Source organism: Etheostoma spectabile, unplaced genomic scaffold, assembly GCF_008692095.1.
Source record: "Etheostoma spectabile isolate EspeVRDwgs_2016 unplaced genomic scaffold, UIUC_Espe_1.0 scaffold00006385, whole genome shotgun sequence".
NCBI classification, from domain to species: Eukaryota; Metazoa; Chordata; class Actinopteri; order Perciformes; family Percidae; genus Etheostoma; species Etheostoma spectabile.
The window spans coordinates 32,869-54,722 of record NW_022603367.1 but is presented as its reverse complement, the minus strand read 5'-3'; the positions used below and the strand labels follow the sequence as shown (position 1 = coordinate 54,722).

The following is a 21,854-nucleotide window of genomic DNA, read 5'->3' as shown; positions in this document are numbered from 1 at the left end:
CCCGGCTGCCAACCAGACGCTGGGCGACCAGGCTGCCAACCAGACGCTGGGCGACCAGGCTGCCAACCAGACGCTGGGCGACCAGGCTGCCAACCGACGCTGGGCGACCAGGCTGCCAACCAGACGCTGGGCGACCAGGCTGCCAACCAGGAGCTGGGCGGACCAGGCTGCAAAAGTTGCCAGACGCTGGGCGACCAGGCTGCCAACCAGACGCTGGGCGACCAGGCTGCCAACCAGACGCTGGGCGACCAGGCTGCCAACCAGACGCTGGGCGACCAGGCTGCCAAAGACGCTGGGCGACCAGGCTGCCAACCAGACGCTGGGCGACCAGGCTGCCAACCAGACGCTGGGCGACCAGGCTGCCAACCAGACGCTGGGCGACCAGGCTGCCAACCAGACGCTGGGCGACCAGGCTGCCAACCAGACGTGGCGACCAGGCTGCCAACCAGACGCGGGCGACCAGGCTGCCAACCAGACGCTGGGCGACCAGCTGCCAACCAGACGCTGGGCGACCAGGCTGCCAACCAGACGCTGGGCGACCAGGCTGCCAACCAGACGCTGGGCGACCAGGCTGCCAACAGACGCTGGGCGACCAGGCTGCCAACCAGACGCTGGGCGACCAGGCTGCCAACCAGACGCTGGGCGACCAGGCTGCCAACCAGACGCTGGGCGACCAGGCTGCCAACCAGACGCTGGGCGACCAGGCTGCCAACCAGACGCTGGGCGACCAGGCTGCCAACCAGACGCTGGGCGACCAGGCTGCCAACCAGACGCTGGGCGACCAGGCTGCCAACCAGACGCTGGGCGACCAGGCTGCAACCAGACGCTGGGCGACCAGGCTGCCAACCAGACGCTGGGCGACCAGGCTGCCAACCAGACGCTGGGCGACCAGGCTGCCAACCAGACGCTGGGCGACCAGGCTGCCAACCAGACGCTGGGCGACCAGGCTGCAAACCAGACGTGGGCGACCAGGCTGCCAACCAGACGCTGGGCGACCAGGCTGCCAACCAGACGCTGGGCGACCAGGCTGCCAACCAGACGCTGGGCGACCAGGCTGCCAACCAGACGCTGGGCGACCAGGCTGCCAACCAGACGCTGGGCGACCAGGCTGCCAACCAGACGCTGGGCGACCAGGCTGCCAACCAGACGCTGGGCGACCAGGCTGCCAACCAGACGCTGGGCGACCAGGCTGCCAACCAGACGCTGGGCGACCAGGCTGCCAACCAGACGCTGGGCGACCAGGCTGCCAACCAGACGCTGGGCGACCAGGCTGCCAACCAGACGCTGGGCGACCAGGCTGCCAACCAGACGCTGGGCGACCAGGCTGCCAACCAGACGCTGGGCGACCAGGCTGCCAACCAGACGCTGGGCGACCAGGCTGCCAACCAGACGCCGGGCGACCAGGCTGCCAACCAGACGCGGGCGACCAGGCTGCCAACCAGACGCCGGGCGACCAGGCCGCCAACCAGACGCCGGGCGACCAGGCCGCCAACAGACGCGGGCGACCAGGCGCCAACCTGACGCGGGCGACCAGGCCGCCAACCTGACGCCGGCGACCAGGCCGCCAACCTGACGCCGGGCGACCAGGCCGCCAACCTGACGCGGGCGACCAGGCCGCCAACCTGACGCGCCTTTGACATGTTTCTGCACGTACCTACTTATATCTGTGCTGATTAAACTGAACTGATTTTACCATACTTCTGATAATTCTAAGCTATGAATGATTTCATCTGCCAGGAAGCACAATGGTTTCCCTTTGCCATTACTTTAAGCATTCCTCCAAACTAAAACACACAGCAAATTTGAGCCTTTGGAATAAACTCTCTGGGAGTTCAAATCAACTCAATTTGAGTGTACATGTGAGACCATCAAATAAACTCTAGGGCAGAGTTAAAGTAACTATTTTGTAGGAGTTGATCTTTTAACCCTTTTCAGGAGTTAAAACTGAACTATTGTGGGAGTTAAACACTAATCCCATATAGAGTAAATAAAACTCTAACTTGAGTCAATTTTGATGTGAACTCCTAATAGTGTTAACATTCAACACTTAAAGTATGTTTTATTTACACTTATAGAGTTGACATAAAATAAAAAGGTTTTAGGTGAAAAAACTACATAAAACAAAAACAATACACCGCATTATTACATTACTACAAATATTTATTTGTATTGACAAATCCATACAGTGTTTAACAATCCATGCTACAAGAATACTTGTGTAACAATTTATATTTTGACTAAAAGTGCTTTACTGACAGTGTAAATATTTTTTCAGCAAACATTCACTTAAACAATACAACTTTCTAAAACAACATACAAATGTGAATCATGCCAATAGGACTTTTGGGCATCAAATTATTGGAAATGCTTTATTCTATCCCTTTCTAGAACCAAAATCTTCCTAGGGATGTTTTCACTTTTTGAAAGCATGAAAATGGTCATGGAAACCAGTTTCATGTTCAACCAAAACAAAAACAACTTTCCCATTGTGAAAATTGAAGAGGTTAATTTAATGAAAGCTGGCCTGTTTTCATCAGTGCTTGTGCAAACCAAAAGCCAACATGATATTCAAGTCCACAATTTACCCAGTGTGTGAGGTTGAAAGAACTACAGTATTGGGTATACTACTTCCCAAAAGTTTGGCTATGATGGAGGCACACTTTGCTGTGAGTTGACACTCCTCCTGCTTCAACATTTTGGCATTGCAATGAAGTAGAGGGTGTTTCATCATTTAAGCAATGAGAATGATTGTACAGCTGAGTGTCACAGTTGAGGTACATATGTGTTGTCAGTAGGATCATGTATCTTAATAAGATGTCCTCTAAATCCAGAATAACTTGAAAATTGCAAACAACATCCTTTTTGATACATTGCATGAATTAGTTTGAGGTGAACAGAAGTAAAGCTGTATCAGACGATGAAGCACAAAGGACACATCTGACATGTTTGCTGCTTTAGCAAATTAGTGCTTGTTTAAGAGCTTTGCTCTTAACTCTTTGACTCTTGAGAGTTTCTTCTGTTGTCCCTATATCGATGTCTTACAGAGTAGTCTGCAGGAATCTGTACAAGTTAAACAGAGCATCATCATATTGCACACTGAAAACAAAGTGGGAGCTCATCAAATGCGCCCAGGGATGTAGAAGACTGATATGGAAGAAGTTTTCTGTCCACGACTATGTAGAAGCTGAAAACCTGTGCCAAAGTCCCTGTGGCCAGCAGATACGGCTGGGGTTTCCTTAATAGTCATGAGGTGTTCTTCAAGGCTGTGGCAAGACTGAAACACAAAGAAAAACATCTTCATATAAGCCATTAGTTTAAAAAATACAGTGTTGACCTCAAAATTTGAAATTGAATCCTATTGATTAGACAAACCTTGTGAAATGTAACCATATGATCAGTAGCCTCTCCAACGCTGATCTTTTTGGGCTGCTTCTGGTTGAGGAGTTAGCAGATGGTGCAATACAAGAAGAGATGCCATGTTGCTGTCCCACTCTGCAGACAGGGTAACACAATTTACTTCAGAATACATTTCTTCACACTTCTATCTCGTGCTGGTTGTGGTGAATATTTCCACTTAAAAGAATAGTGCAGCTATTGAATCGGGTCTAAAGTTTGAATATTTCAGATTCAAACTATCACAGAGCTTCAATGAAGAGCTGCAACAACATGACACAGCGTATAAGATGTAGGTGATAATGTCAGACAGGATTGTCAAACTGTATGTCCAGCTGAAATCAAATTTAGTTTTTCCTTTTATAGTCAAAAGCAATGTTAATGTGTTGTTCCAATGTATTAGAAGAAAGAAAGAAGTAATGCAGTAATGCTCTTTTTGTAGCAGTTCAAAGTTTTTGACAACATTACTAAACTTACTGAAATCTTCTGGACTAAGTCATGGTCAGTAATGTGGTGAAGAAGAGACATGACCTCCATACATTCATCTCCTGTTGCTGGTCATCTGTGGATCTAGACGTTCTTGCCGATGTGGGACCTCCTTTCAGCTCCACTCTGCTACGAGATGCAGATGGGGTTTTAGATTGACGCTGCACAGTTTTATACATCACTCAAGAAAGCCTTTGTTGCTCTGCATGTCATAGAAATGTTCCTGAAAATAAAAGAGAATTTCTGGTTGAAGAGCAGACAATAACAAGTTTGTGATGAATGTAGTGTATATATGCTGTATACACAAAAGATCAAGAAACCAAAATGTAACTGCCAACATTAGTTTACAGTATGGCTACTATGCAAACTCTCATATCCCTTTTTTGAGTATGGGTTTTTCCAAAAGGGGAAGAGTGACACAATCCCAAAGGCTTTGTTGCTTTACTTCATTTCTTTAACTGTCCTACAGCTTTCTCTTTCTCTCTTTAGAAACGTGCCACTGATGTGGCAGCTTGCACCAACATCCAATACTTGTATTAACTTTTATTGTTTGCCACGCCCCCGGTGTGTAACGGCCTTTACGGTATAAATTGTATAGCATCATATTTATCCTTAAAGTATTGTGTCAGCCCAATTGTATTAGTTAGCCTAATATGAAATCCTGGTTACCTAGCTAAACTGTAAGTTTACCAACTGAGACGGCCATGTCCCCGCTATTTAGCTATATAGTTAAAAAATAGGCACCCCAACTCAGGAGACACGTTGCTATGGGGCGCCGTTTGTAAAGCGGCTCGTGCTGAAAATAACAGCAACATTTTGTCACATTTAGCTTTAAATAATGTTTAAAAACCTGGTATGAAATTTTGAGGGTCACTTTCTTGCACATTTACAACAATATTTGTCAACTTGGAAATATTTTAAATAGTTAAATCCAAATATTAAATGTTACACCTAAATGTTAAATGTTAAATCTATATGCTAAATCTAAATCTAAATGTTAAATCTAAATGTTAAATCTAAATCTAAATCTAAATGTTAAATCTAAATATTAAATCTAAATCTAAATGTTAAATCTAAATCTAAATGTTAAATCTAAATATTAAATCTAAATCTAAATGTTAAATCTAAATCTAAATCTAAATGTTAAATCTAAATATTAAATCTAAATCTAAATGTTAAATCTAAATCTAAATCTAAATGTTAAATCTAAATCTAAATGTTAAATCTAAATCTAAATCTAAATCTAAATCTAAATGTTAAATCTAAATCTAAATGTTAAATCTAAATCTAAATGTTAAATCTAAATGTTTCGGGTGAAACTAAATATTTAGCTAATATGCAAATTAATGTCGGTAACCGGAAGTACCAAAATAAAAGCTCGAGGAGGTCAGTGTATGTTTATAGTGTCAAATAACGAATAAAAATCCTCTCATTGGGAGATATGGACTCTTGAACTTGGATAACCGTGAAAATAACTACCTAAAATAATAAACACAGTTGGGGAAAACTGTATTTGAAGAGTACTTTGAGTTTTTAGTGTCACTTTTATGAATGGTGTGGGAATTATAGCCACTATAGCCAGCCATGGGGGGGCTCACTTTGACTGGTCTGTCACGTTCGCTTGCATTAAGGTCAGCAAGAGCCTATCCCCGCCGCCCCCGACAAGGCACCGACAAGACACTGCGAAATGTCCAACGAATCCGCGTTAGCCGAGAACATCGGCAGAGCCGTCCCGGTGGCTGAACAAACTTATTCAACAGCGACAGCAACAGCCTCAGGGCCACCTCGGTAAGCATGTTTTCCAAATCACGGAGCTAGCAACCCTGTTGTCAAGGCTAACTTAACTAAACTAGCTAACGGTAGCTAGCCAGTAGAGATTTGCTACTACCTTGACAACAAGACAATGCTAGCTCCGTGATTTGGAAAACATGCTTACCGAGGTGGCCTGCGGTGGCCCCGAGGCTGTCGCTGTTGCTGTTTAATAAGTGATAAGTGATAGGCTCTTGCTGACCTTAATGCAATCGAACATGACAGACCAGTCAAAGTGAGCCTCACTTTGACTGGTCTGTCATGTTCGATTGCATTAAGGTCAGCAAGAGCCTATCACCGCCCGCCCCCGACAAGGCACGGTACTGTTGGCCATGGTCACTCTGCGAAATGTCTAACGAATCAGCGTTAGCCGAGAACATCGGCAGAGCCGTCCTGGTGGCTGTACAAACTTATTAAACAGCAACAGCGACAGCCTCAGGGCCACCGCAGACCAAAAGTCTTAGCTAAAGTCACTGTAGGACAGGCTTGAGCTATTGGTAGGCCACACTCACACACAAAAATTTAAAAATATGGCAATAGCAGCAAAGCATCTGCACTGTAAGAAGCAGGAAGCAAGTCAATAGTCCACAGGATCAGTAATACCAGACACCGGCGAAGTTCAAATCGTAGTGTACTGCCTGTGTCTGTGAATCCTCAGGGAGGCAGCTTGATTGATTTATATGCCGCCTTATTTGTACCACAACAGAGGGCCTCTCCCGGAAGTGGACAGGATTTACCCTGAAAATGAATAGTGGAGACAGGTTGCTTCCAGTACCTATGAGATAACACAACATTGTTCATGGACGCACATCTGCAATTTGATGTGTCATTGGATTGCTACCACTCTTAAAGAATGCCTTTTGCTGTCAGAAGGATTTCAACCTACGCAGGGAGACCCCAATAGATTTCTAGTTCTTCACCTTAACCATTCGGCCACGACAACCTGAAAAGCAGTACTATACCTGTTTGGACAAATGTTCAGAAACTTTTTTTTTTTTTCAATTGGTTAGTAGTAGTTACCAGACACGGGCAAAATGGAAATTGTAGTGCACTGCCTGTGTCTGTGGATCCTCGTAGAGTCAGCTTAATTGATATGCTCCCTTTTTGGTTGGATAAAACACAACAATAAACAGTTTCAAATAAAAACAGATAAACCACAAGAAAAAAGTTACAGGGCAGCATACAAAATTAAACATTAAAGAAATGAATAACCATTTAAAGAAAGGCAACATCAAGAAGAAAAGTTTTCAGCCTTGATTTAAAAGTTACTGAAGATGAAAGCATGGCAAAGTTTTTTCCAAATCCTGTTGACACATACGTCCTTTAACCCTTGATATATTCTTAAGGTGATAATAGGCTGACTTCGTAATTGTCTTAATGTGGCTGTTAAAATTTAAGTCCACGACTTCACCAAGATTTCTGGCTTTGCAATCTTTGCAAAAAAATTAACTTTTGGAAATTGATCTTAATGCCTTAATTTAATAAAAAGGAAAAAGAAAAAGACAACGTTTAAGGACACCAGCTGTCTTGTCTAGCGATGGTGGTATAGTGGTGAGCATAGCTGCCTTCCAAGCAGTTGACCTGGGTTTGATTCCCAGCTGTCGCAGTAGTTTTCATTGTGTGGTTAATTGCTTTATTTGTCAAGAAGTAACCAGAAAGGTGACTTGCCCAACCCGATTTGATCAAATATTAGATCTGTTATGGTACAAATAAGGGTCTATATCAATCAATTAAGCTGCCTCCACAAGGATCCACAGACACAGGCAGTGCACTACTGCCCGTGTCTGGTAACTACTGCTAACCAATTGAAAGGTTTATGAACATTTGTGCAAACAGGTATGAGTGTTGTTTTCAGGTTGTTGTGGCCGAGTGGTTAAGGCGATGGACTAGAAATCCATTAGGGTCTCCCCACGCAGGTTCAAATCCTGCTGACGACAAAAGGTATTCTTCCAGAGTAATAGCAAACCAATGACACATCACAGTAACCCTAATTTCAGTTGTGCCTTCATGGACAGTGTTGTGTTACTTCATAGGAACTGGAAGCCAACATTCTCCACCATTTATTATCTGTCTGTGTCACAAGATTTGCAGTGAGCGTTGTATTGTCCAGCAGAAAGGCAACAGGTGTGTTACTTTTTGACTGTGATTTATATCCTAGCAGTGCAAGCATTTTGCCCAGGTTTGATTTCCAGCCACCACAGTTGCATTTACAGGTTTTAAAGCCATACACAACATATTTCAATTTCCTTGCGAGAGTCATCCCAAAAGGATTAATAAAGATTAGTCTGAGTTGATCTCAGAAAAAAGTCAAAAGAATTCAAAAATCTTCAGGGGATGTAGCTCAGTGGTAGAGTGCATGCTTTACATGTATGAGGACCTGGCATCTCCAGCAGGTATTATGGTAGAGTCTTTAAAAGAGCTGCAACAGATATTACCTCCTGTTGTAATCTGACTGGTAGACAGCACAACAAGCACTTTAAATTTACATGTTTTACAGATTTTATTTACAATAATTATTAACTATAGTGTAGTATATTTCTTTTAAATGTTTTTATGGGTCTTACAGCAGGTTAGTTTCTTTTTTTATGGATGAAATCCATAAAATAATCTCAACCTGCAAGTAAGTCAACCCTTCAGCAGGTGGGGACATGTCACTTCAGACACTTGCAGCAACAAACGTGCTACTGATTCAAAGCATAGGAAATAGCAGAGGATGGTTTCGATCCATCGACCTCTGGGTTATGGGCCCAGCACGCTTCCGCTGCGCCACTCTGCTCTGCTGTTCATGCGTAGGGGCTGGAAAATCTGTTATTCACATTTTGAGGGAAGGTTTTGGACCCCGTGGCAACAAAGGTTCCAACAGCTTACGGGTTGCAAAGTTAAACATTTGGTAGACCTTGCAACTATCTTTTATGTGAGCTTCCTGACTCACACAGTGATTATTCAACATCTCAGTCAGGATGGCCGAGCAGTCCAAGGCGCTGCATTCATGTCCAAGTCTCTATTGGAGGAGTGGGCTCGAATACCCCCTTCTGACCAATAGTGTCTTCATCTGTAATGAATGTCTGAGACATGATAATGAGACTATAGAACTAAGCAATTCTTTTTATTTAAAACTGTGATAAAATGTCAGAAGTGTGGACCGGTGTTTTGGTGGAAAACCGGTGCTGACACCACTCTTTCTCTGTTGCTGGGAGCTGTGTGTGAGTGAATGGGGGCGGGGCTGAGCGGAGAGTAAGAGGAGAGACCCAAACACAAGCACGCCTTTTCAAAAGAAATGGGTCATGTAATGCAAAATTAAACCATATCGATATAAACATAAATAAACATTGCTTTGTTTGTGGAGAGACAGCAGATGCGAGGACATTAGCTGCACCGGTGCAACCTAGAGGAAAAATGTTATTTGCACCCTAGAGCCCTGTGAGCTAACAGACAAAAACTACCACTGGTCACTGCTGTTTTCTGAATAACAACACAAAATTTTGTGTTTACTAGGAAACTAGTAAACCTTGTGACCGACGTATGACTGACTTCTATCTTTTGTGAAGATTTTCCCCACATTGCTCTGTCCTCTGTGATTGTCTCCATCTAGAAACTAAGCTGCACAGTGCAGGGAACAACTCTGACTGGCTCATGATCAGACAGTGGTTTACTGAGCGGTAGATTGGCTTTGCAAAAATAACTCTGAGTGTTCTATTCTGTTTATATTTTTCATTAAATAGTAAATTAATTAATTGTTGATAGTTGTCAAAAAAAATAATGTAAAAAGCTGTATCTTAAGATAGAACTCATAACATCTCTTTTGCCTAGGGGCTGGTCTATTCCCAGCATCAGTAGGCCAGACCCCTGTAGCGGCAAACGTCCTCAGACGGGACAGCCATTCATCGTCCCCCATGGCACGATGCTTCTTAGCCTTAGATCACATCTGAGATTAAAACTGAATAGGACAATAGGACAATAATGTCAATATCTTAAGAATACAAACTGACTATGTGACAGATGTGTAATCTGTCATGTCCTTCCTTCTGAAGTTTTAGCCAGGCGCCATTCCTCACCCAAAACAATATGAGTCATTCCAGTGAGTGAAAAGGAAACTCACATCTACAAAAATAATTTGATAGATGTGACTCCCTGATGGTGTAGTGGCTTGGAATTTGAAAGAGTAAGTTCCTGGACTCGTTTTGGTTGATTTAGATCAACCAAATACAGAAAAAAAACAATAACAGTCAGACTGAAGGAGGAGTCTTTCCTAGATATGTTATCCTCGCACTCGCACCCGAACCTCCGGCGGAGCTTTTCGGACATCCCTGTGGAGGCTGGGGGCATTGAACCTGAGTGGACAATGTTCAAAGTTTCCATTGCTGAAGCTGTGGCGGCGAGTTGTGGTCTTAGGGTCTTAGGTGCCTTAAGGGCCGGTAACCCATGAAAACCCTGGTGGACACCAGTAGTCAGGGAAGCTGTCCGACTGAAGAAGGAGTCTTTCCGGATATGTTATCCCAGCGGACTCCGGAGACAGTGGCAAGCTACCGACGGGTCCAAAGGACTGCAGCCTCTGTCGTGACAGAGGTAAAGCAAGGGAGACGTTCAGAGAAGACATGGAGAAGGACTTTCGGTCAGCACCAAGGTGCTTCTGGAAAACTGTTCGCCATCTCAGGAGAGGGAAGCGAGGAATCATCCAAACTGTGTACAGTAAGGATGGGATGTTGTTGACCTCAACTGAGGAGGTAATAGAGCGGTGTAAGGAGCACTTTGAGGAACTCCTAAATCCAGCTGAAACGTCCTCTGTGACGTTTTCTTTAGATCTTTAAGAAGACCGATATGTAGATTGAATTAGATTTTCAGTCACTGTTGTCTCAATACTTCAGTGTCAGCCTCCTTATTCTCTACAATAAATGCTCCAGTCCTTTCTTTGCATTAATACTGGTTCTTAACATGCTCCCACTGGCTCAGATTATGGAAAACAACAAAATAAGTTACCATAGTTATGCGGACGACACACAAATTTACATAATCCTATCGTCAGGGGACTATAGTCCAATACAAAAACTGACTAAGGGTATTGAACAAATTAACAGCTGGAAGTGCCAGAACTTTCTGAATTTAAATTAAGAAAAAACTGAGGTGGTTTTTTTGGAGCAAAAGAGGAACGATTAAAAGTCAGCACTCAGCTTCAAACAACAATGTTAATATTAATGGCTCGTTGGTTTAGTGGTATGATTCTTGCTTCAAGTGCGAGAGGTCCAGGGTTCAAATCCCAGACAAGCCCTGAAGGGCAGGAATTGTTACAATCTTAATCTGAAATTTAAAATCCAATTTGATGTTAAATTAGTCCAGATTAGGAGCAATCAAAATTGTAATACAAATGCTGGCTATTTTTCATGTCCTGCTTCAACTGCACGCAATAGAAAAAAACTGGGAAAAGAAATGAGGAACAATAAGCAGGACGTGACTCTCCCTGTTCATTGGTCTAGGTTTATGATTCTCGCTTAGGGTGCGATAGGTCCTGGATGAGACTACTTTGCATATAAGTAGAGGAATGGATTGAAAAATCTGGTTTATTTATTGAATATGATGGAAAAGAGTGTCACGCACAAGGCAAATTCCTCACAATATTACTTTCATTTTTTAGTGGCAAAATCAAGTCACTTTCCAGCCGCTGCATTTATCAATGTACGATCATTCTTACGCTCTGATTGGTGTGATACGAACGTTTCATGAATATCACGTAAAGCCTGTCGTAAAAAGATTTCTGCGCTCATATCTCCCCCACCTCTTTTTTGGTTTCATGTTATGTCTCGGCAAGAAGTATTATGCTTTTGGGTTGTCTGTCCATTTCTACATCAGAACCCGAAATACTTGATTGATCCTAGAAGGGAAACTCTGGAAAGAAACTTCTCCTTCGAGCCAGATTTGAACCAGCGACCTAAGGATGTCAGCTTTATGCCTCTACAGTCCTCCGCTCTGCCAACTGAGCTATCGAAGGGAGCTAGCACTGACATATGAACTTCCCATTCCAGTGATTGTGATAACACAGGACCCCCCTGGAGGTGCTTTCAGTGATAGAGCGCATTTCCAGTCTCAATACCCAGATGTATTGCAAGATTTGAAGTGAAAAAGTGCTGTCCAGCGATGGTGGTATAGTGGTGAGCATAGCTGCCTTCCAAGCAGTTGACGTGGGTTCGATTCCTAGCCATCGCAGTAGCTTTCTTTGAATTGTGTTATTTGCTATTTTTACAAGAAGTCAGCAGAAAGGTTACTTGCCCAACCTGGTTTGATAAAACATTAGATCTCTTTGGGCTGCACAATTATGGCCAAGATTCTAATCATGATCATTTTGATAAATATGGAGATCACAATTTTATATTTTCTATTCCAAAGTGCTGGAAAGGAAGGTTTCATCAATCGTTGAACCTCAGGTTAACAAGTAACAATCTCAGCAAGGTGATGGATTATTCTAGTTACTTCACCAAGTTCAGCCCAAATGATACAGCTCTAAGACATCACAGTGGTTGGCTTCCAGCTATGTAATATATCGCAAACGCCAGTGGTGGGATTTGAACCCACACCTCCAGAGAAACTAGAGCCTCATGCTAGCATCTTAGACCACTCTAAGCCACACTACCTGCAATTATCAGCCCCCCACATCGTGACACATACAGGGACCGTAACTAACGGTATGCTTGTTAATGTTATTGGGAAAAAAAGGAAAAAGCCAATAGCTACATCCCCTAAAGATTTTCAGATTTTTTTTTCTTTTTTCTGAGATAGACTTAGACTTATCTTTACTAATCTTTTTGGGATGACTCCCGCAAGGAAATAAAAATATCACTGAATAAAAGAAGAAACCTGTGTAAAACGTGTAATGTTAATGTTGTATGTGGCTTCAAAACCTGTAAATGCAACTGCAGTGGCTGGAAATCAAACCTGGGCAAAATACTTGCACTGCTACGGTATAAATCATAGTCGAAAAGTAACACACCTGTTGCCTTTCACTGCACATCTTGTAACACAGACTGAAAATAAGAGCTAAGAAATACAATGGTGGCTGGAAATTGTTCATGAAGGCACATCCACGACTGGATATTCTGTGATGTGTCATTGGATTGCTACCAATCTTGAAAAACGGCTTTCGTTGTTTGCACGTGGAGACCCCAATGGATTTCTAGTCCATCGCCTTAACCACTCGGCCACGACAACCTGATAATCTAGGCTACCCCTGTTACACAAATCGTAGTTCACTGCTTGTGTCTGTGGATCCTCGTGGAGGCAGCTTGATTGATTGATTTGGTCCCTTATTTGTACCATAACAGAGATTTAATATTTTATCAAATCTGGTTTGGGCAAGTAACCTTTCTGGCTACTTCTTGACAAATACAGCAATTAACCACACAATGAAAACTACTGCGATGGCTGGGAATCAAACCCACATCAAGTGCTTGGAAGGCAGCTAGGCTCAGCACTATACCACCATCGCTGAACCACACAGTTTATGCTCTTAAACCTGTAATCTTACTTTAAACTAGATGTGGAAAATTGAAAGGTTGATCTTTTTCACCTGTGCTGTGGCTTAAAAACAGGTTCCACTGAGATTTGAACTCAGATAGCTGGATTCAGAGTCCATAGTGCTAACCATTACACCATGAAACCTTTAAAAGTGCTGCAAGGGTTTGCTAGGCAGTTTCTATCATAATATCTACATGTGCGATATCAAGAGAATGAGGGGAAAAGCAAGTCAAGAACAGGTTTTAAAGGACTTGCCACAGACAGTGAATACAGCAGTAGATATATCTACTGTGTACAAACATATGGTAACTTTACATCTGTTGACAATAAAGATGCTCACAAAATACTGTAGTGACCATTGAGTTTCTTGCGCACATTCATGTCCACTTAAATACAAAAAACTGCTGTTCTTTATTCCCAATATATCAGAAAAAGATTAGTTGTCAGAAGTGGGATTTGATCCCACGCCTCCAGTAGAGACTGCGAACTGAACGCAGCGCTTTGGACCGCTCGGCCATCCTGACTGACCCGACAAATATCCCGTAGGACCTGTCTCAAAAATTATAATATAGTAAATTAAACATGTCATGATATACAGTAGTAGGTTCTCAGTCATCCATGTCATAGTTAACAAGGGAAGGTTTCTCAACTCTCAGCCCAAATATATGGGCGTTCATGGAGACATGGAAGAAAGGCAATGTGCAATACAGGCCAAATCCTATGGTGGGAATCAAGATCCTCCAATGTTTCTGTCCACAATGTCCACCTGAATCCAGAAATATACCTGCCAGATGGGAAATAAACTGATAACTGTCTTCATGGTCTAAACGTGTCAAATATTGCCGTACAATGCCCACATTGAGTCCAGATGTGTCCGTTTTGGTTCCTGATCCATGCTTTTACCCCAAAAGTTCACAACTAGGCCAAGGGCAACTGGACTTGGTAAAAGGTTCTCCGCAGAAGTTTTGTCTCTCATCCAAGAGACTTCTTTAGTTGTTTTTTTTTACACAGAAAGGTTTGGACACAGTGACCACTCCCCCACCCATATCTGACAATTGAAAGCTGTGGGGAAAGGGGGTTCCAAAGCTAATAGACCATTCAACAAGCAATTCTGATGCACTATACTGGCCCATTCAGGATGAGCACTGTAAACTCTGACTGCAGCAACACAAGTTCAAATTTCAGCGATACCTAATTTTTATGGTGATTACGAGACTGAAAGCAAAGTGTGTATCCCCCATGTAACTCAAAGCCTATCACTTCCAGTCGATACTGTCAAATTTGGAGCTCCTTCCAGTTACATCAACGATCAGGTGACTCCTCAACATGCCCCCACCAACATAAGCTTACTTTAAACTAGATGTGGAAAGTTGAAAGGTTGAATGTTTTCACCTGTGCTGTGGCTTAAAACCAGGTTCCACTGAGATTTGAACTCAGATCGCTGGATTCAGAGTCCAGAGTGCTAACCATTACACCATGGAACCTTCAATAGAGTTTGCTAGGCAGTTTCTTTCATTATATCCACATGTGTGATATTAAAGGCACACAACAATCACAACAATTAAAATATCACGCCCCAATATATTCTCGGTTTTGAGTCCTCGCCCCTACTATTTACGACATGGCCAGACGTAATCCATAATGACATTTGTCTACAGTTTAAATTTTTTATTAACACAGCTGTATATTGTTAAATATGAGAGGCAAACCTGTAAACTTTGATCAAAATAATCGTGATTATCATTTTGGCCATAATCCTGCAGCCCTACTTATTCACTTCCCCTTTAAATACAACTTGCTTGAACCATCAATAATTGTCAGAATTTTTTTTTAAATGGAGCCTTTATTGGTCCTTTTATTTTATTTTGCATGCTGGTTGGCCTGAAAACAGTTTCTGTCCTTGTTCAGGCAAAAACAAACAAATGTTGAGCATTCTTGTGTGATGTCAAAAAAAGTCATCACAGAACCAAATTTTAATCTTAATTTACCAAATTATGTATTTAAACAATCAATAAGTTTACCTAAATGATGAAAATTGTATATTGCTTGATGAAAGTTTGTATAATGCATGAAAAGCAAAAAAATGAAAATTGACAGAATTAACTGAAGTATTGGATTCCTAAGGGTGATCATTGCCTTTTATAACAACTCAATAAAAGAATCAAAATGCATCCTTTCAATAAGTAGTCTTTATTGTAAGTGCATTCAGGTGGTTCTTCCAGTTGGAGATGACAAAAAGATATTTTCATAGATGTAATTAAACTATATGGCCTATTACACAGTGTGTGAGTGGGAATGCATTCCTAAAAGTCTCTAAATTAACTCAATATCTCATAAGAAATAAATCTAAAATGTCAATGAATTAAATCATATTCCTGACATGAAAAATTTGGGGTAATTATTATCTCTCCTCGCTTTTCTTTTCTCCTCTCTCCTACCTTTTCCTGTGTTATTTTCTCTCTCCTCCCCTATCCTTTCTCCTCTTCTCTCCCCTCCTCTTTCTTCCACTCTCCTCTCCTTGTTTTTCTCTTCTCCTCTGTCCTCTTTCCTCCCCCCTTCTCTCTTCCCCTCTCCTCTGTCCTCTCCTCTCGGCATGCTACATGCACATCTGTATTATTCAGTGTTTCCAATAATGAGAGACAGGAAATAAAGTTTAGGAATCACTAGAGTTGTGCATAAGGTCCATAAGGCCTGATTTACTACAGGTTGTTTGTGTGTGTAAAAGCGAATGCAAACTTCAGCTGTTATTGGTACTGTGGAACAGGAATATTTTCAGAATCAGAATTTTTTTTTTTCAAACTGAATATTCACAAGACACCAAATTCCGCAGCAGACAGTACACAGTACTATAAGAGTTTGAAAAGGGGTTGGATTAAGCAAAGCTTATGTTTCCAGACCCTAACAACACCTCCTCCTTTTTGTATGATTCAAAGACTAAATTTCTAAACTTCCTAATATAATAATTTTAGTGAAATTATTTTAAATGTTTAGGATCGATAAGTATTGAAATATTGATATTTTTGACACTAGTCTATAACTTGAATAAAAAATTAAGCTGTACTATGCACCTGAACATGGATTCACATATATTTTACAGGATATCAGCAGAGAGGAAGCTCAAGAGGACCAGGCTGAGCAAGTCCTGAGGATCTGTGTCTTCCACACAAGTGAAGAAGATGAAGGTGCATCCAACACTGATGTGTCGATTGTTATTGAAGGGACTGAGGTACTTGACAACTGTGGAAGTGTTGCAAAAGCCTGTCTCCTGCTCATGGGCATCATTTATGCCATGAACTTAAGTTACCCCCCAAAAACAAAGTACACTTTTGAAGTTTTTCAAAGCTTCTTCTAGAACTTGATGTCCTTAAGCTGTCCCCAAAAATCCTGTCTCTGCGAAACAAGCTTGTAGCTTGAATGCACATGTTTGACCCCTGAGTTGTCCTTTCAAAGAGGGCGCTAAAGAAAAATATGGCACAGTTGTTTCTGTGGCTATTTGTCTTTTTTCTTATTTTTCTCTCATTTTAATGATGTAATTTTATTTTAACTTGTTGCACTGTATTAAACATGTGGCCATGTAGAGTGGCTAAGTTTTGGGGACAAAAGAAAATAAGTTAGATCAGCATTTTCAAGTTAAACCAGAGGTTCTCAACTGGTGGGTCGTGGAGCCATTTTCAATGGGTCATTTTAGCCACCCTAAGATGAAATTTCTGTCATCATCTACTCACCCCCGTTTTGTCAACATTCATGCTCTTCTGGGAGTTTGCCGAGATGTTTGTTTCTCACAAAACTACAGTGAACGGCAACTTGGCTTCAAACATCCAAAAAATGAATCAAAAAAATGTCTCCATACTGCTCATCTGAAGTAATCCAGAGCAAACAAAGCTGAAAACACAAGTTTGTAATGTTTTTTACAAACGTCTTGGCATGTGTGAGCTACAGGATACTTGGATTACCTCAGACAAGCAGTATGGAGACATTTTATTGATTATTGATTTATTTTTGGATGTTGAGTGGAAAAAACGTCTCTCAAACTCGCAGAACACGGATGTTAACAAAACTTCACCAATCCTTCTATAGACAAAGGGGTAAGTAAATAATAACAAAAATCATCTTAGGGTGAACTATACCTTGTTGTTGTTTTGCCATGCAAACTTGCTGGAAAATGTTTTATTGAAAAAATTATTTTTTCACTTGAGAAAAATAAACGGGTTGTTAAATTAAACAGTTGCATCATTTTTTTTATAAAGTCATTGTTTCAATAAACAAAAACATTAAGAACAAATTTAGGCAATTTAAACTGCATAAAAATAATGTAAAATGTTGTGTAAATGTTACTTAAATATAGTCCATAAATAAAAGTTAGAAAAAGTATTTAAAAATTACCTTGAAAAGCCATTGGTTTTAGGTGAGATTTTTCAGTTTGAATCAGTCAGAGTTTAAGTAAAATTTACAAAGAATGAGAGAGTAAAATTCAATAACCATATTAATAAACATCAGTAAATTACCTGAGGTTTGCTAGTAAAAGAAACTTATATCTGCAAGTAAAGTTTACTTGATGATTGCCCTTGTAGGATTTACTTACAATTTCTAAGTGCAAAAACTTTTGTAGGTTTTCTTAAGTAAATAATACTCCAATTTTTTTTTAGTGATCAACATTTCTATTCATCATAAAGTTCCGACGTTAAGTTTTTCACCGCCAGTTCAAAATGGAGCTGAACATGGAGGAGGATTCCTCCCTAACGGCCGCTCTGCTCTGCTCCGTGCCCCCGCTGTCCGGTAATAGTTAAAGCAGATAAAAACCTAAAGAACACTCAAAAGCTTCAAGATGAAACTTACTTAAGAAGCGTCTTCATTCACGTTCAAGAGAAGGCCTGTTTCCAGCCAGACTATGAATTGATTCATGAAATCCCTGTTATTAATATGTGGTCAGTACCATATGGTCTAGCGGTTAGGATACCTGGTTTTCACCCAGGTGGCCCGGGTTCAACTCCCGGTATGGGAATAGGTATTTAACCGGTGAAGGTCTGCAGAAAGATCCGTACAATCTCTGACATTGGCCTGCATTAAATCAGAGCTGTAGTTAGGTAATCTAAGTTATATGTGTTTTCCCTTGCAAACATTTTGTTTGCAAGGCTCCAGTCTCTCTGGAGGCATGGGTTCAAATCCTGCCAATTGCTGAAATGTTACATACATAGGTACACTCCTGCGCCGCCCTCCCAAATGACACCTACCCTAACATAAAAAAAACACGCAATGAAGTTGTGCCCACTTTCTGGCAGCAGGTATATCTGCCAGCAAACCCTTTTCTCGCATGAAACTCTTGAAAACTCTGAGATCAAGATTGTGTTTGAGACTGGCCGTGACTAGAATGGAACCGGACATTCATCCCATCCCAGTTTGATAAAATATTAGATCTCTGTTATGGTAGAAATAAGGGAGCATATCAATCAATCAAGCTGCCTCCACGAGGATGTACAAACATAGGAAGTGCATTAAGATTTGCCCGTGTGTGGTGTTACTAATTCAACTGAATAGGTTTTTTACATTTGAATCCTGCAGACACCGGAAGCCATTATTTACCGGTGCTAGCAAACCAATGACACATCACAGGATACCAAATTGCAGATGTGCCTACATGAACAATATTGTGTTATCTCATTGGTACTGGAATCCACCCGTCTCCACCAATGTATCTCTTAGCGTTTATTTTCAGTCTTAATGCCCAGATGTGTTACAAGATTTGCTGTGAACATTTTATTGTCCAGCAGAAGGCAACAGGTGTGTTACTTTTCGACTACGCTACCATAGCAGTGCAAGCATTTAGCCCAGGTTTGATTTCCAGCCACCACAGTTGCATTTACAGGTTTTGAAGCCATATACAACATTAACATTACATGTTTTACGAAGGTTTCTTCTTTCATTCAGGGATATTTCAATTTCCTTGCGGGAGTCATCCAAAAGGATTAATAAAGATAAGTCTAAGTCTATCTCAGAAAAAAGGAAAAAAAAAATCTGAAATTCTTCAGGGGATGTAGCTCAGTGGTAGAGCGCATGCTTTACATGTATGAGGACCTGGCATCTCCAGCAAGTATTATGGTAGAGTCTTTAAAGAGCTGCAACAGATATTACCTCCTGTGGTAATCTGACTGGTAGGGTTATAGAACGTAGTGGTAGACTAAGACCTCCTGTGACACAAACTAAGCGGTATGCTCTCTCTTTTATACCTCAGACTATCAGAAAGCACAACAAGCACTGTAGTGTAGTAATTGTATTAAGCTCCAGTTTTTATGGGTGTTACGGCAGGTATGAGCACACAAGATTCCATTTTTATGGTTGAAATAAACTTAATGCTTTAAGTTTACTCTTCACAAGTTGGAGACATTAAATGTTACCAGACTTGATACTGATACAAAGTATAGGAATTAGCAGAGGATGGTTTCGATCCATCGACCTCTGGGTTATGGGCCCAGCACGCTTCCGCTGCGCCACTCTGCTCTGCTTATCAAGGCCAGGGACTGGACAATCTGTAATTCACATTTTGAGGGAAGGACCAAGGTTCCAACAGTTTACGGGTTGTAAAGTTAAACATTTGGTAGACCTTGCAACTATCTTTTATGTGAACTCAACCATTGCTTATTCACAAGACTTGTGATTGGCTGGCGTTTTAAAAACAGGGCATTGTGAGTACAGATATAAACATCAGTAAGGAGTCTACCAAGTTGCCTCTTATCATTTTAGTTTGGACACCCAGTGAGGCTTACCACGATGGTTTGGACTGGGTCCACTAGGGTTTTCTGCTGCTCTCGATCAGACGGCTGTACTCACTCTGGTTTCTCTTCATAACACATAAGTCTTTCGCCTTTTACTAAAGACTTCCTTGGAGGGGAAAGCCAATGAGTTGAAACTATTTTTGGTGGGCTTTGTTGTTTGGCCGAGCCTTTTGTACTTCTTTGAACTATCCTTAACAAGACTCAGAGTCTTAACAGCAGCTAAATAATAGAAGCAAGATGATTTTCATGGGCCGTGGACAGCGACAGGACTCCCCCTGACTGAGACCAGGACCGATCAAAAAATTTCATTGGGAAGGGTGTGGGAAACAAATTGGCCAGACACAGTAAGGGAAGTTAGTCAGAGAGTAGGATACTGGAGACTTAGAGGACTAACACTAGAAGCAATGGTTTTAATCATCAAGGCAGTGATTTTACCTTTGCTTTTACTCATCAGCTCTGTTTTTATCCCACCCAGAAAGTTATTTTAGACCTGGAACAAGCCATCTTTTATTTCTTGTTGAGGTTCAAGTGGGAACGAGTACAAAGAAGAGTGATGAAGAAGCCAAAGGAGAAAGGAGGAAAAGGAGTGCCGGACCTGTTATTGTTTTTAGGGAGCAGATTTACAGCTATACACATAACAGCAGCCACGGCCCCATCCAGAAATCCTAAGACTGCAGCTATGGCACGGTTCTGGATGGGATCATACCTCAGAAGATTGAAGACCTTACCCTCTGATGTTAAAGTAACTGGGTCTTTAATCCTTCACCTTGAGCAAGATGATGAATGAATTAATATCAGATTATGATATTGATTTATTTTGTTTTACTGAAACCTGGCTGGGTGATGGAGAATATGTTAGTCTAAATGAATCCACCCCTCCTAGTAATATTAATACCCCCATTCCTCGAGGCACAGGCCCAACTGATGACTTCTCCTTCTCCTGTTACATGCTGCACCCCAAGTCCATACTGACTCAATTAAATTCAATTTAATTTATAGTATCAATATAGTATCAAGAGTTATCTCGAGACCCTTCACAGTTGGAGTAGGTCTATACCACATTCTGTAATTTACAAGGGCCCAACAATTCTAGTAGTTCCCTCCAGAGCTAGCAAAAAAAAAATCCCTTAAAAAAAAAAAAAATCCCAGTTGAAGTTTATTTATTTTATGCATCCTTAACATATGTATACTCCTAATAGTAATATATAGGCTTATATTGCAATCTCGTAGCCCTACATGTAGGTGTATCCATATTTAAATGAACACACTGCATTGATCTAAAAGAAAGTTGATGTCATAAAGAATTGTGATGATGACATAATGAATGTGTATATGCATTATTGAAAAAGAAAGTTGATGTGTATATGAATAAATCTAAAAGAAAGTTGAAGTGTATATGCATTTATTAAAAAGAAAGTTGATGTGTATTTGCAATAATCAAAAAGAAAGTTGATGTGTATATGCATTTATTAAAAAGAAAGTTGATGTCATAATGAATGGTGATGATAAATCAAAAAGGAAGTTGATGTGTATATGCATTAATCAAAAAGAAAGTTGATGTGTGTATGCATTTATTTAAAAGAGAGTTGATGCGTGTATGCATTAATATCAAAGAAAGTTGATGTCATAATGAATTGTGATGATGACATAATGAATGGTGATGATATAATAAAAAGAAAGTTGATGTGTATATGCATTTATTAAAAAGAAAGTTGATATGTATATGCATTTATTAAAAAGAAAGTTGATGTGTATATGCTTTAATAAAAAAGAAAGTTGATGTCATAATGAATAGTAATGATGACATAATGAATGGTGATGATATAATAAAAAGAAAGTTGATGTGTTTATGCATTAATCAAAAAGAAAGTTGATGTCTTATTGAATAGTGAT

General features: G+C 41.1%; 6 non-coding genes across 6 annotated transcripts; 3 read left to right on the top strand and 3 right to left on the bottom strand.

Annotated features, from left to right (window-relative positions):
• Nucleotides 1-8,392: 8,392 nt before the first annotated feature.
• trnam-cau (transfer RNA methionine (anticodon CAU)) lies at nucleotides 8,393-8,464 on the bottom strand. Its single transcript has one exon. It is a non-coding gene; the product is annotated as a tRNA-Met (tRNA).
• Nucleotides 8,465-10,882: 2,418 nt separating this feature from the next.
• trnal-caa (transfer RNA leucine (anticodon CAA)) lies at nucleotides 10,883-10,954 on the top strand. Its single transcript has one exon. It is a non-coding gene; the product is annotated as a tRNA-Leu (tRNA).
• A 3,649-nt stretch (nucleotides 10,955-14,603) lies between these two features.
• On the bottom strand, nucleotides 14,604-14,675 carry trnaq-cug (transfer RNA glutamine (anticodon CUG)). Its single transcript has one exon. It is a non-coding gene; the product is annotated as a tRNA-Gln (tRNA).
• A 3,446-nt stretch (nucleotides 14,676-18,121) lies between these two features.
• On the top strand, nucleotides 18,122-18,193 carry trnae-uuc (transfer RNA glutamic acid (anticodon UUC)). Its single transcript has one exon. It is a non-coding gene; the product is annotated as a tRNA-Glu (tRNA).
• A 1,421-nt stretch (nucleotides 18,194-19,614) lies between these two features.
• Nucleotides 19,615-19,686, bottom strand: trnam-cau (transfer RNA methionine (anticodon CAU)). The gene has a single exon. It is a non-coding gene; the product is annotated as a tRNA-Met (tRNA).
• Nucleotides 19,687-20,012: 326 nt separating this feature from the next.
• Nucleotides 20,013-20,129, top strand: LOC116678040 (U5 spliceosomal RNA). Its single transcript, XR_004329149.1, has one exon. It is a non-coding gene; the product is annotated as a U5 spliceosomal RNA (small nuclear RNA).
• The last annotated feature ends 1,725 nt before the right edge of the window (nucleotides 20,130-21,854 follow it).